This window comes from Pan troglodytes, chromosome 11 (genome assembly GCF_028858775.2).
Source record: "Pan troglodytes isolate AG18354 chromosome 11, NHGRI_mPanTro3-v2.0_pri, whole genome shotgun sequence".
NCBI lineage: Eukaryota > Metazoa > Chordata > Mammalia > Primates > Hominidae > Pan > Pan troglodytes.
The window spans coordinates 65,455,375-65,469,781 of record NC_072409.2 but is presented as its reverse complement, the minus strand read 5'-3'; the positions used below and the strand labels follow the sequence as shown (position 1 = coordinate 65,469,781).

At 38.3% G+C, this 14,407-nt stretch overlaps 1 long non-coding RNA gene across 1 annotated transcript in view; it reads right to left on the bottom strand.

The window, feature by feature from the left end:
• LOC129135938 (uncharacterized) overlaps positions 1–14,407 on the bottom strand; it is a 48,092-nt gene that overhangs the window by 18,506 nt on the left and 15,179 nt on the right. The window contains exon 2 of the long non-coding RNA XR_008537049.2: positions 2,921–3,018. This is a non-coding gene — a long non-coding RNA (uncharacterized LOC129135938). The remainder of the gene's footprint in view (positions 1–2,920; positions 3,019–14,407) is intronic.

Below are 14,407 nucleotides of genomic sequence, written 5' to 3'. Positions count from 1 at the left end.
CTATACTGGACCACCTGGGGAGGGAGGTCAGTCTGTGCCGTATTCCTTGAAAGTGAGATGGAATGAGATATAGACCAAGAAGTGCAGGCATAAAATCCACAAATTCTATTATACATATATTGAATATGTCCAAAGAACCATGGTGACATTATTTTTGAGGGGTCCAGCTCCTCATCAAAAACTTGGGGGCTGGGATAGGACAGAAGAGAGTTGGCACTTTCTCTAGTTTAACCTCTTGCTATTTCAGTAAGTGATTAAAGCTTTGACTGTTCGACCTGCCTGCTCAGCTCTCCCTGGCCCCTAACAATTTCAGTTTTCCTTCCCCACTCCAAGCCCTGTCCAAACCCTGTCAGTTGAATTAAAGTGCCTTTTTTCCTGTAGGAACACAGACCAAGAAGTTTAACATGTGCATCAGGTGCTACAGCACAGATTCCAAAAGATCAGGTTATCCCCCAGTTGGGAGTTCCAGGTGGCAGAGGAAGCTAGTCTACAATGACAGTAGGAGCAATGGTGGTGGGGCATACAGTTCATCTGCTCATAATTGTTATATCCACACAATTGTCATTAGTATGCCTGAGTGTTTATGCTTGCAAAAAAATGTTATTGCCTATTTCAATGTGTGGAGTGGCCTGCAAAGTGTTCTCTGGTGTTTTTATGTTTCTCAATGGTGGTGGGAAAGAAATTTGATTCTCAGCATTTTTTTTCCATTGACCACTGTCTCCAGGTTCAGTACCTGAGCACTGCTGCTACTTCTTCCCCCATCTATCTCCAGCATCCAATGAGTGTCCAGCTTCCAAGACCCCTTACTTTAGTGCTGATCATAATCTCAAAATACATAATTCTGAATGTTGAAATCCTGAAATACCAAAATCCTTAAGGTCTAAAGTCCCTAACATCTAAAATTTCAATGGATTAAAATCTTTGAAATCCCATGAGACAAATTCTGGGGAAGGGATTAATGTGTTTTCAGTTGTATGCAGTGTACTTGCATCATGACAGGCAGAACTATTACCTTGTTATTGTCTCTACTAGGAAATTACAGTTTAAGGGGATTCATATAGGTGCCAAATTGACAAGAAGTGGACTTATGGACATAGTTTTAGGTGTCACCTTGTCTGGATTAAGGAATACCTAGAAACCTAGTAAGGCATTATTTTCAGTGTATCTGTGAGAGTCCTTCTAGGGGAGACGTGTATGTGAGTCTCAGTGGACTAAGTGGGAAAGATCTGTCCTCAGTGTTGGCAGGAGCCATCCAATCAGCCAGGGGCCTATAGAGAACAGAGAAGGCAAATTAGTCCCTCTCAGAGCTGGGACAAATTTTCTGCTGCTGCCTTGGACATCAGAAATTTGACACCACAAACTACATTATCACAGCATTAACCATGTGTAAGCATTATGCATGTATGTAAAAATGTAGAAACTTCCTCAGTAAAGGAAGAGATGTCCTCTTTGTACATCTGCATTTGTCAAAGATAAAATTTCTGAAAATCTTGGCTCTTTGGGCTAATGTGTATGTGGTGGTGACCCACTGAAGGTTTTTGGTTTTTTTGTTTGTTTTTTCAAGACAGAGTCTTGCTCTGTCGCCCAGGCTGGAGTGCAGTGGCACCATCTCAGCTCACTGCAACCTCCGCCCCCTGGGTTCAAGCGATTCTCCTGCATCAGCCTCTCAAGTAGCTGGGACTACAGGCGCCCACCACCGCGCCTGGCTAATTTTTGTATTTTTGTAGAGACAGGGTTTCACCATATTGGCCAGGCTGGTCTTGAACTCCTGACTCCAGGTGATCCGCCCATGTTGGCCTCCCAAAGTGCTGGAATTGCAGACGTGAGCCACCATGCCCAGCCAAGTTTTGTTTTTTGTTTTTTGTTTTTTGTTTTTTTGTTGTTGTTTCCTTTTGAGATGGAGTCTTGCTCTGTTGCCCCAGCTTAAGTGCAGTGGCGTGATCTGGACTCACTGTAATCACCTACTGGATTCAAGCAATTCTCCTGCCTCAGCCTCCTGAGTAGCTGGGATCATAGATGCCTGCCACCACACCCGACTAATTTTTGTATATTTGGTAGAGACAGGGTTTCACCATGTTGGTCAGGCTGGTCTCGAACTCCTGATCTGAAGTGATCTGCCCGCCTCGGCCTCCCAAAGTGCTGGGATTACAGGCATGAGCCACCACGCCCGCCCCCCCATTGAAGTTTTTGATTGATCTCGTCAGGAGACTTAGGTTGTCTATCACTGTATTTCAGATGACTGCAGTTATAAAGCTGGGTGTATGCTTTTATATATTTAGCTTTTTCACCCATTTCTTTATGAATACAGTTTATCTGCTCATAATTGTTACATCCACGCAATTGTCATTAGTATGCCTGAGTGTTTATGCTTGCAAAAAATATGTTATTGCCTATTTCATTGTGTGAAGTGGTCTACACAGTGTTCTCTAGTGTTTTTATGTTTCTCAAATAAATCCCCTTTTTAAAATGTAAATAAATGCTTTTTAAATAACTTTTAAGATATTTTTCCCTACATTATATTTTCAAGATTTTGAAATTTTGGGATTGCAATTTTCTGGATTTTTAGACTTCAGGGACTTTGATCTTTCAGTATTTCAATATTTGAGATTATGGCATTCAGAATTGTTTTTCAGGATTATGATCCTAACTTCCTTTCTGTCCATGCTCACCCCACTGTGTTCTGCCCTGCAGTCTTTCAACCTTGGCTGCCCTGGCACCCAGAGCCCTGTCCTCATTATAAGCCAGGTTGGACTGTTGACAGGAACCAGGTGTTTGCCTTTATACTATTAGGCAAGGTGTTTCCTTCACTCACTTTTAAGTGGCCACCCATGCTCAATTCAACCAAATTAACTTCTGTCTTCAGGTCACTCAAAGCTCTATATTAAATAGCAAAGCCTTCATTGCTGACACATTAATTTACCTTTGAGGACTCTCCATCTCAGCAGTCACAGCCGTACCGCCTTTTAGCTAGGACCATGGGACTTGCTGCTCTGTTGTCATAACATTTCTTCTTTCTGCCTGGAAGAGAGTGAGCAACAATGAAGTTATTATTTGGGTGACTTCTTTCAGTCCTGCTTCTAGCAGCTCAGCATATAAACGGGAAGAAGTAGGGTCTCCTGCCAATTGGGCAATGGTATTCATTACTGGATCTTGGGAGTCTTATTTTCTTGAATCGGCCTGCAGAGCCTTGTCCTTCCTAATCCAGAAATCCATGTCTATCAGCATCCTTCCTTTCTCAACAAAATTGCTAAGTCTGCTATTTGAGTTTACCCTATTTACAATCTAATAAGTTAGTCTGTTACAGTTTCCTAGATGCTAGTAAAGACATGAGAAATTACACAAATAATACAGAGAGTTCTGTGTACTCTCACCCAGCTTCCCCCAAAGATAGCATTTTAAGTAACCATATTATTAAAACCTTGAAGTTGACATTGGTACAATACTATTACTAAACTACTGACAGACCTTGTTTGGAGTTTACCAGTATTTGCATGCACTGTTGTTTTTTTCCCTTATTTTTTCACTTTTAACTACCTTAATATTTAAAATGGGTTTCTTATTAACAGCACATACCTTGGTCTTGCTTTTTAAATTTTAATTAATGCATAGTATTTGTACATATTTATATAGGGCACATGTGATATTGTTACATGTATAGAATGTGTGATAATCAATTTAGGGTATTTGGGGTATCCATCACCTTGAATATTTATTTCTATATATTAGGAACATTCCAAGTCCTCTTTTCTAGTTATTTTGAAATATACATTGTTGTTAACTATTAACTATAGTCACCCAACTTTGTAACAAACATTAGAACTTACTCTATCTAACTGTATGTTTGTACCCATTAACCAACCTCTCTTCATAGCCACTCCCACCCATATGCCCTTCCCATCCTCTGATGGCTATCATTCTACTCACTACCTCCATGAGATCAACTTTCTTAGCTCCCACATATGAGTGAGAACATGCAGTATTTGTCTTTCTCTGCCTGGCTTATTTAACTTAATGTCCTCCAGATCCATCAATGTTGCCGTAAATGACATGATTTCACTCTCTTTTATGACTGAATAGTACTCCATTGTGTATGTAGACCACATTTCCTTTGTCTGTTGATGGACACTTAGGTTGATTCCTTATCTTTGCTGTCAGTAGAGCTGTCAAAAACATGGGAGTGCATGTATCCTTCTGGTATACTGATTTCCTTTGGATAAATGCCCAGTAGAAGAATTGCTAGGTGGTATTGTAGTTCTATTTTTAGTTTTTTTCTCTATTGTTTTCCATAGTGGCTGAACTAATTTACATTTCCACCAACAGTTTGAGTTCCCTTTTCTGTACATTCTCACCAGCATCTGTAATTTTTTTTTTGCTTTTTAATAATACGTATTCTAATGTAAAGTGAGACCTCATTATGATTTATTATTATTGCATCAGTCAACCTTTAATGTCCAAAGGAGGCATGGATGCAGAGCATAGGAGATGTGGCAGGGTCTCAGGCCTTGCTCCGGAAATGAGGGAGAGACGAACACAAACCAGACACTTTCAACTGACCACACAGTCTGGGAGGGCAGGGAGAAACACAGATTTGCACATTCATGAAAAAAATAAAACCTGAAATCAAGCACTCCCATTTTGTGCCCATTGAAGGGTTTGATATAGGAAACTCAGTCACCACCCTGGAGACTGGAGGGGAGGTTCCCCCTCCACTGCCAACATCAAAAAGCAAGCTCAGCACACACTAAGGGCTTAGGGAGGGGCATTCTGCCTCCCCACCAGCTCCAAGAATGGACTTGAAAATAAAAGAATAAGCTGGATCCCCTACCCCCAACATTGTCAACCCTACACATGAGAGTTTTGAAGACCAGCCAACTAACAACAGGGGCTGCTCCAAGATAACTCCAGAGGAATGAGAAAACGGAGGGCTAAGCAGGGAGCAGACAGGAGAAGAGTGTAATGAAAAAAAAAAATTCAAGCTAATCCTACCCCCAACATCCTCCTTACATGATCTCTGGCAGGAAGAACAAAAGAAGGTAATCCACAAAGACACAGCCCTTAGAATTTCTGACAAAGACAGCAAGACAAGTCTGCTCCCCACTCCCACACACCACACACACTATATATATATTATATAATCTATATTATAAATAATGTAATCTAGATAGTATATTATATATTATAATCTATATTATATATAATTATATATATTATATATAATATAGATTATATAATATAGATTAATATAGATTATATAATATAGATTATAATTATAGATTATATAATATAGATTATAATTTGTAGATTATAATATAGATTATAACTATTATAGATTATATATAATATAGATTATATATATTACATAGCTTATATAAAATATATTGCATATTATATAAAAAATATATATATTTTTTGAGACAGAGTCTCACTTTGTTGCCCAGGCCGGAGTGCAGTGGTGTGACCTCAGCCCACTGCAACCTCCACCTCCTGGGGTTCAAGCGATTCTCCTGCCTCAGCCTCCTGCGTAGCTGGGATTACAGGCACCACGCCACCACACCCAGCTAATTATTTGTGTAATTTTAGTAGAGATGGGGGTTCACCATGTTGGTCAGGCTGGTCTCAAACTCCTGACCTTGTGATCCGCCCGCATTGGCCTCCCAAAGTGCTGGGATTACAGGCTTGAGCCACCGTGCCCAGCCCCTCATTATGATTTTGATTTTCCTCTGATGATTACTGATGTTGAACATTTCCTGTTGATCGTTTGTATGTCTTCTTTTAAGAAATGTCTATTCATAGACATCTACAGAACTCTCCACCCCAAATGAACAGAATATACATTCTTCTCAGCACCACATTGCACTTATTCTAAAATTGACCACATAATTGGAAGTAAAGCACTCCTCAGCAAATGTAAAAGAACAGAAATCACAACAAACTGTCTCTCAGACCACAGTGCAATCAAATTAGAACTCAGGATTAAGAAACTCACTCAAAACCGCACAACTACATGGAAACTGAACAACTTGCTCCTGAATGAGTACTGGGTAAATAACAAAATGAAGGCAGAAATAAAGATGTTCTTTGAAACCAATGAGAACAAAGAACATATCAGAATCTCTGGGACACATTTAAAGCAGTGTGTAGAGGGAAATTTATAGCACTAAATGCCCACAAGAGAAAGCAGGAAAGATCTGAAATTGACACCCTAACATCACAATTAAAAGAACTAGAGAAGCAAGAGCAAACACAATCAAAAGCTAGCAGAAGGCAAGAAATAACTAAGCAGAACTGAAAGAGACATAAAAAACCCTTCAAAAATATCAGTGAGTCTCAGAGCTAGTTTTTTGAAAAGATCAACAAAATTGATAGACCGCTAGCAAGACTAATAAAGGCGAAAAGAGAAGAATCAGATAGACACAATAAAAAATGATAAAGGGGATATCACCACCAATCCCACAGAAATACAAACTACCATCAGAGAATACTATAAACACCTCTATGCAAATAAACTAGAAAATCTAGAAGAAATGGATAAATTTCTGGACACATACACCCTCCCAAAACTAAACCAGGAAGAAGTTGAATCTCTGAATAGACCAATAACAGGCTCTGAAATTGAGGCAATAATTAATAGCCTACCAACCAAAAAAAGTCCAGGAACAGACGGATTCACAGCCGAATTCTACCAGTGGCACAAAGAGGAGCTGGTACCATTCCTTCTGAAACTATTCCAATCAATAGAAAAAGAGGGAATCCTCCCTAACTCATGAGGCAAACTTCATCCTGATACCAAGGCCTGGCAGAGACAACAACAAAAAAAGGGAATTTTAGACCAATATCCCTGATGAACATCCATGCAAAAATCCTCGATAAAATACTGGCAAACTGAATCTAGCAGCACATCAAAAAGCTTATCCACCACCATCAAGTCGGCTTCATCCCTGGTATGCAAGTCTGGTTCAACATACACAAATCAATAAACGTAATCCATCACATAACAGAACCAGTGACAAAAACCACATGATTATCTCAATAGATGCAGAAAAGGCCTTTGGCAAAATTCAGCCCTTCATGCTAAAAACTCAATAGGTATTGATGGAACATATCTCAACATAATAAGGGCTATTTATGACAAACCCACAGCCAATATCATACTGAATGGGCAAAAACTGGAAGCATTCCCTTTGAAAACTGGCACAAGACAAGGATGCCCTCTCTCACTACTGCTATTCAACATAGTGTTGGAAGTACTGGCCAGGGCAGTCAGGCAAGAGAAAGAAATAAAGGGTGTTTAATTAGGAAATGAGGAAGTCAAATTGTCCCTGTTTGCAGATGACATGTTTGTATATTTAGAAAACCCCGTTGTCTCAGCCCAAAATCTCCTTAAGCTGATAAGCAACTTCAGCAACGTCTCAGGATACAAAATGAATGTGCAAAAATCACAAGCATTCCTATACACCATTAACAGCCAAATCATGAGTGAACTCCTATTCACAATTGCTACAAAGAGAATAAAATACCTAGGAATCCAACTTACAAGGAACATGAAGGACCTCTTCAAGGAGAACTACAGACCACTGCTCAACGAAATAAAAGAGGACACAAACAAATGGAAGAATATTCTATGCTCATGGATAGGAAGAATCAATATCGTGAAAATGCCCATACTGCCCAAGATAATTTGCAGATTCAGTTCCATCCCCATCAAGCTACCAATGACTTTCTTCACAGAATTGGAAAAAACTAAAGTTCACATGGAACCAAAAAAGAGCCTGCATTGCCAAGACAATCCTAAGCAAAAAGAGCAAAGCTGAAGGCATCACACTACCTGACTTCAAACTATACTGCAAGGCGACAGTAACCAAAACAGCATGGTACTGGTACCAAAACAGATATATAGACAATGGAAAAGAACAGAGGCCTCAGAAATAGTGCCACAAATCTACAATCATCTGATCTTTGATAAACCTGAACAAGAAATGGGGGAAGGATTCCCTATTTAATAAATGGTGCTGGGAAAACTGGCTAGCCATATGTAGAAACCTGAAACTGGCTCCCTTCCTTACACCTTATACAAAAATTAATTCAAGATGGATTAAAGATTTAAATGTTAGACCTGAAACTATAAAAACCCTAGAAGAAAACCTAGGCAATACCATTCAGGACATAGGCATGGGCAAGGACTTCATGACTAAAACACCAAAAGCAATAGCAACGAAAGCCAAAATAGACAAATGGGATCTAATTAAACTAAAGAGCTTCTGCACGGCAAAAGAAACTACCATCAGAGTGAACAGGCAACCTACAGAATGGGAGAAAATTTTTGCAATCTACCCATCTGACAAAGGGATAATATGCAGAATCTACAATGAACTCAAACACATCTACAAGAAAAAAACAGCCCCATCAAAAAGTGGGCAAAGGATATGAACAGACACTTCTCAAAAGAAGACATCTATGCAGCCAACAGACACATGAAAAAATGCTCATCATCACTGGTCATCAGAGAAATGCAAATCAAAACCACAATGAGATGCCATCTCACGCCAGTTAGAATGGCAGTCATTAAAAAGTCAGGAAATGATAGATGCTGGAGAGGATGTGGAGAAATAGGAAAGCTTTTACACTGTTGGTGGGAGTGTAAATTAGTTCAACCATTGTGGAAGATAGTGTGGCGATTCCTCAAGGATCTAGAACTAGAATTACCATTTGACCCAGCAATCCCATTACTGGGTATATACCTAAAGCATTATAAATCATACTACTATAAAGGCACATGCACATGTATGTTTATTGTAGCACTATTCACAATAGCAAAGACTTGGAACCAACCCAAATGTCCATCAATGATAGACTGGATTAAGAAAATGTGGCACATATCCACCATGGAATACTATGCCGCCATAAAAAAGGATGAGTTCATGTCCTTTGTAGGGACATAGATGAAGCTGGAAACCATCATTCTCAGCAAACTATCACAAGGACAGAAAACCAAACACCACATGTTCTTACTCATAGGTGGGAATTGAACAATGAGATCACTTGGACACAGGGTGGGGAACATAACACACTAGGGCCTGTCGGGGGTTGGGGGGCTGGGGGAGGCATAGCATTAGGAGAAATATCTAATGTAAATGATGAGTTGATCCGTGCAGCAAACCAACATGGCACATGTATACCTATGTATCAAACCTGCACGTTGTGCACATTTACCCTAGAACTTAAAGTACAATAATAATAAAAAAAGAAATATTTACATACATATGAAGACACAGAAAAAGGAAAGGGAGTCACATAGAAAATAAAGAGGCCAGTAACTGCACACACTTTCTTCCCAACTCAGTGCCTTGGCTATATTAATTTACCTTCTATGTTATTAAACAATTATCATTATGTAGTATGTGTCCTATCTACTATGTTTGTATTTTAAATAAAATCAGAAATGTAAAAAAAAAAAAGAAATGTCTATTCATGTTCTTTGCCCACTTTTTAATGAGATTATTTGTTGTTGTTTTACTGTTCTTGGACTTCCTATATATTCTGGTTATTAGTCCTTTATCAGAGAAATAGTTTGCAGATATTTTCTCCCATTCAACAGGCTATCTCTTCAGTCTGTTTATTGTTTCCTTTGCTGTGCAGAAGCTTTTTAATTTAGTATGGTCCCACTCATCTAATTTTATTTTTGTTGCCTGTGCTTTTGAGGTCCTAGCCATAAAATCTTTGCCTAGATCAATGTCCTGGTGTTTCTCATATGTTTTCTTCTAGTAGTTCTATAGTTTCAGGACTTACGTCAAGTATTTACTCCATCTTGAACTGGTTTTTGGTTGTGGTGAGAGGTAGGGGGTCTTCTTTCATTCTTCTGCAAATGTATATCCAGTTTTCCTAGCACAGTTTATTGAAGAGGGTGTTCTTCACCCAATGTATGTTCTTCACACCTTTGTCAAAAATCAGTCAGCTGTAAATACATGGATTTCTTTCTGTGTTCTTTGTTTCGCTCCACTGGTCTGTGTTTCTGTTTTTAAACTAATGCCATGCTGTCTTGGTTACTATAGGCTTGTAATATATTTTGAAGTCAAGTAGTATGATGCCTCAAGCTCTTTTCTTTTTGCTCTGGATTCCTTTGGCTATTTGGGCTTTTTTTGGTTCCATATGAATTTTAGGAGTGTTTTTTCCTATTTATGTGAAAAATTGCATTGGTATTTTGATACAGGTTGTATTCAGTCTGTAGAATGCTTTGGGCAGTATAGTCATTTTAATAATATTAATTCTTCTGATCCACATGCTTGGGATGTCTTTCCATTTGTTTGTGTCCTTTTCAGTTTCTTTTATCAATGTTTGGCAGTTTTCCTTGTAGAGGTCTTTCACTTCCTTGGTTAAATTTATTCCTAGGTATTTAAATTTTTTTGTAACTATTTTAAGTGGGATTGCCTTCTTGATTTCTTTCTCAGCTAGTGTATTATTGGTGTGTAGAAACACTACCGATTTTTGAGGCTGGGCACTGTGGCTCATGCCTGTAATCCCAGCACTTTGGGAGGCCAAGATGGGGGGATCACTTGAGCCCAGGAGTCCAAGACCAGCCTAGGTAGGCAACATAGCGAGACCCCATCTCTAGTTTAAAAAACCAAAACACTACTGATTTTTGTATGCTGATTTTGTATCTTACAACTTTACCAAATTTATTCATCGGATCTAATAATTTTTTTGGTGGAGTCTTTAGGTTCTTCTAGATACAAGATTATATCATCTGCAAAGAGGTACAATTTGACCTCCCCTTTTTCAATGTGGATTGCTTTTATTTATTTATTTAAAGTTTTTAAAAAGTTTAATGGATCCAATAAGGCATATAAATTGCCAATAAGGCTGGATGTGTTTTATTTCTTTCATTCGCTTGATTGCTGTGGCTGGGATTTCCAGTACTGTGTTGACTAGGAGTGCTGAAAGTAGTCATCCCTGTCTTGTTCCAATTCTTAGTGGAAAAGCGTTCAGCTGTTCCTCATTCTGTATGATGTTAACTGTGTGTTATATATGACCTTTACTATGTTGACACACATTTCTTCTATGTCTAGTTGAGAATTTTTATCATGAAGCGATGTTGAATTTTATTAAATCCTTTTTCTGCATCTATTGAGATGGTCATACAGTATTTGTCCTTCATTCTGTTGATGTGATGTAGCACGTTTATTGATTTGCATATGGTGAATCATCCTTGAATCCCTGGGATAAATCTTAGTTGATCATGGTTGGTATGCTGTTGGATTGATATGCTGTTGGATTGGGTTTCCTAGTATTTGTTGAGGAGTTTGTTTGTTTGTTTGTTTGTTTTGAGATGGAGTCTCTCTCTTTCACCCAGGATGGAGTGCAGTGGTGCAATCTTGGCTCACTGCAACCTCCACCTCCCGGCTTCAAGTGATTCTCCTGCCTCAGCCTCCTGAGTAGCTGGGACTACAGGTGCTAATTTTTGTTTTTTTAGTAGAGACGTGGTTTCATCATATTGGCCAAGATGGTCCTGATCTCCTAACCTCATGATCCACTCGCCTCGGCCTCCCAAAGTGCTGGGATTACAGGTGTGAGCCACCCGCCCAGCCTTATTGAGTTTTGTGTGCATGTTCTTCAGAGATGTTGGCCTGTACTTTTTTGTTGAGTCTCTGTCTGGTTTTAGTATCAAGGTAATGCTGGCCTTATAAAATGAGTTATGGAGAATTCCTTCTTTAATTTTTTGGAATAGTTTGAGGAGAATTGGTGTTAGTTCTTAGAAAGTTTGGTAGAATTTGGCAATTAAGCCATCCAGTCTTGCACATTTCTTTGTTGGAAGATTTTTAAAATTACTGTTTCAGCTTCATTACTTGTTACTGGTCTGTTCAGGTTTTCTATGTCTTTTTTATTCAATCTTGGTAGGTTGTATATTTTCAGGAATTTATTCATTTCCACTAGGTTTTTCAGTTTATTAGTGTTTACTTGTTAATAATATCTGATAATCTTTTATATTTCTGTGGTATCAGTTGTAATGTCTCCTTTTTCATTTCTTATTCTATTTAGGTTGTCTCTTTTTTTCTTGGTTAGTCTAGCTAACAGTATCCATTTTGTTTATCCTCTTTTAAAAGCCAACTTTTCTTTATTTCAATAGTTTTTGGGGTACGGGTGGTTTTTGGTTACATGGAAAAGTAACCAAAAGTATCCATGGTTACATGGATAAGTTCTTCAGTGGTGATTTCTGAGATTTTGGCACACCCATCACCCAAGCAATGTACACTGCTTTTATCCCAATATGTAGTCTTTTATCCCTCACCACCCCCTCCAAATCACCAAAGTGCATTATATCATTCTTCTGCTTTGCATCCTCATAGCTTAGCTCCCACTTATAAGTGAGAACATGCCATATTTGGTTTTCCATTCCTGATTACCTCACTTAGAATAATGGCCTCCGGCTCCATTCAACTTGCTGCAAAAGACATTATTTTTTTCCTTTCTGTGGCTGAGTAGTATTCCATGGTGTATATATACCACATTTTCTTTATCCACTTGTTGGTTGGTGGGTTACTTAGGTTGGTTCCATTATCTTTGCAATTGTGAACTGTGCTACTATAAACATGCATGTATGTGCACGTGTCTTTTTCATATAATAACTTCTTTTCCTTTGGGTAGATACCAAGTAGTGGGATTGCTGGATCAGATGGTAATTCTACCTTTAGGAATCTCCATACTGTTTTCCATAGTAGTTGTACTAGTTTACATTCCTACCAGTAGTGTAAAAATATGCCCTTTTCACCAAATCCACACCAATATCTATTGTTTTTTGACTTTTTAATTACGACTATTTTTGCAGGAGTAAGGTGGTATCATTGTGGTTTTAATTTGCATTCCTCTGATAATTAATGATGTTGAGCATTTTTCATATGTTTGTTGGCCGTGTATCTTCTGTTGAAAATTGTCTATTTGTGTCCTTTGCCCACTTTTTGATGGGATTATTTGTTTTTTTTTTTTTTTTCTTGCTGATTTGTTCAAATTTGTTCAAATATCCAAATGTAGATTCTGGATATTAGTCCTTTTTCAGATGTATAGTTTGCAAATATTTTCTCCCACTGTGTGTTATCTCTGCTATTTCTTTTGCTGTGCAGAAGCTTTTTAGTTTAATTAGGTCCCATTTATTTATTTTTATTTTTGTTGCATTTGCTTTTGGGGCCTTAGTCATGAGTGTTGGCCTAAGCTAATGTCCAGAACAGTTTTTCTGATGTTCTAGAATTTTTATGGTTTCAGGTCTTAGATTTAAGTCTTTGATCCATCTTAAGTTGATTTTTGTATAAGGTGAGAGATGAGGATCCAGTTTCATTCTTCTACATGTGGCTTGCCAATTTTTCCAGTACCAGTTATTGAATAGGGTATCCCTTCCGCAATTTATGTTTTTGTATGCTTCATCAACGATCAGGTAGGTGTAAGTATTTCGTTTTATTTCTGTGCTCTCTATTCTGTTGCATTGGTCTACGTGCCTGTTTTTATACTGGTCTCATGCTATTTTGGTAGCTATAGCCTTATAGTACAGTCAAAGTTGGGTAATGTGATGCCTTCAGATTTGTTCTTTTTGCTTAGTATTGCTTTGGCTGCACAGGCTCATTTTGGATTCCATATAAATTTTAGGAATTTTTTCTCATTCTGTGAAGAATGATGATGATATTTTTATGGGAATTGCATTGAATCTGTAGAATGCTTTAGGCAGTGTAGTCATTTTCACAATATTGATTCTACCCATCCATGATCATGGAATGTGTTTCCATTTGTGTCATCTATTATTTCTTTCAGCAGTGTTTTGTAGTCTTCCTTATAAAGCTCTTTCACCTCCTTGGTTAAGTATATTCCTAGGTATTTTATTTTATTTTTTGCAGCTATTGTAAAAGGGATTGAGTTCTTGATTTGATTCTCAGCTCGATCGTTGTTGGCATATAGCAGTGCTACGGATTGGTGTACATTGATTTTGTATCCTGAGACTTTACTGAGTTTGTTTATCAGATCTAGGAGCTTTTTGGGTGAGTCTTTAGGGTTTTCTAGGTATACAATCATATCATCAGTGAACGTCGACGGTTTGACTTTCTCTTTTCCAATTTCAATGCCCTTTACTTCTTTCTCTTGTCTGATTACTCTGGCCAGGTTTGTTTGTTTTGTTTTGTTTTTTAAGATGGGGTCTTGCTATGTTACCCAGGCTGGTCTCAAACTCCTGAGTGAAAACAATCCTCCCTCCTCAGCCTCCAGATTAGCTGGTATACAGGCTTGCACCACTGTGCCTTACTCTTTTATCTGCTTGTTTAGTTCTCCTCTGACCTTTATTATTTCTTAACTTCTACTAATTTGGGGTTTGGTTTGTTGCCTTCCTGGTTCCTTGAAGTGCATCAATAGATTGTTCGAAATCTTTCTACTTTTT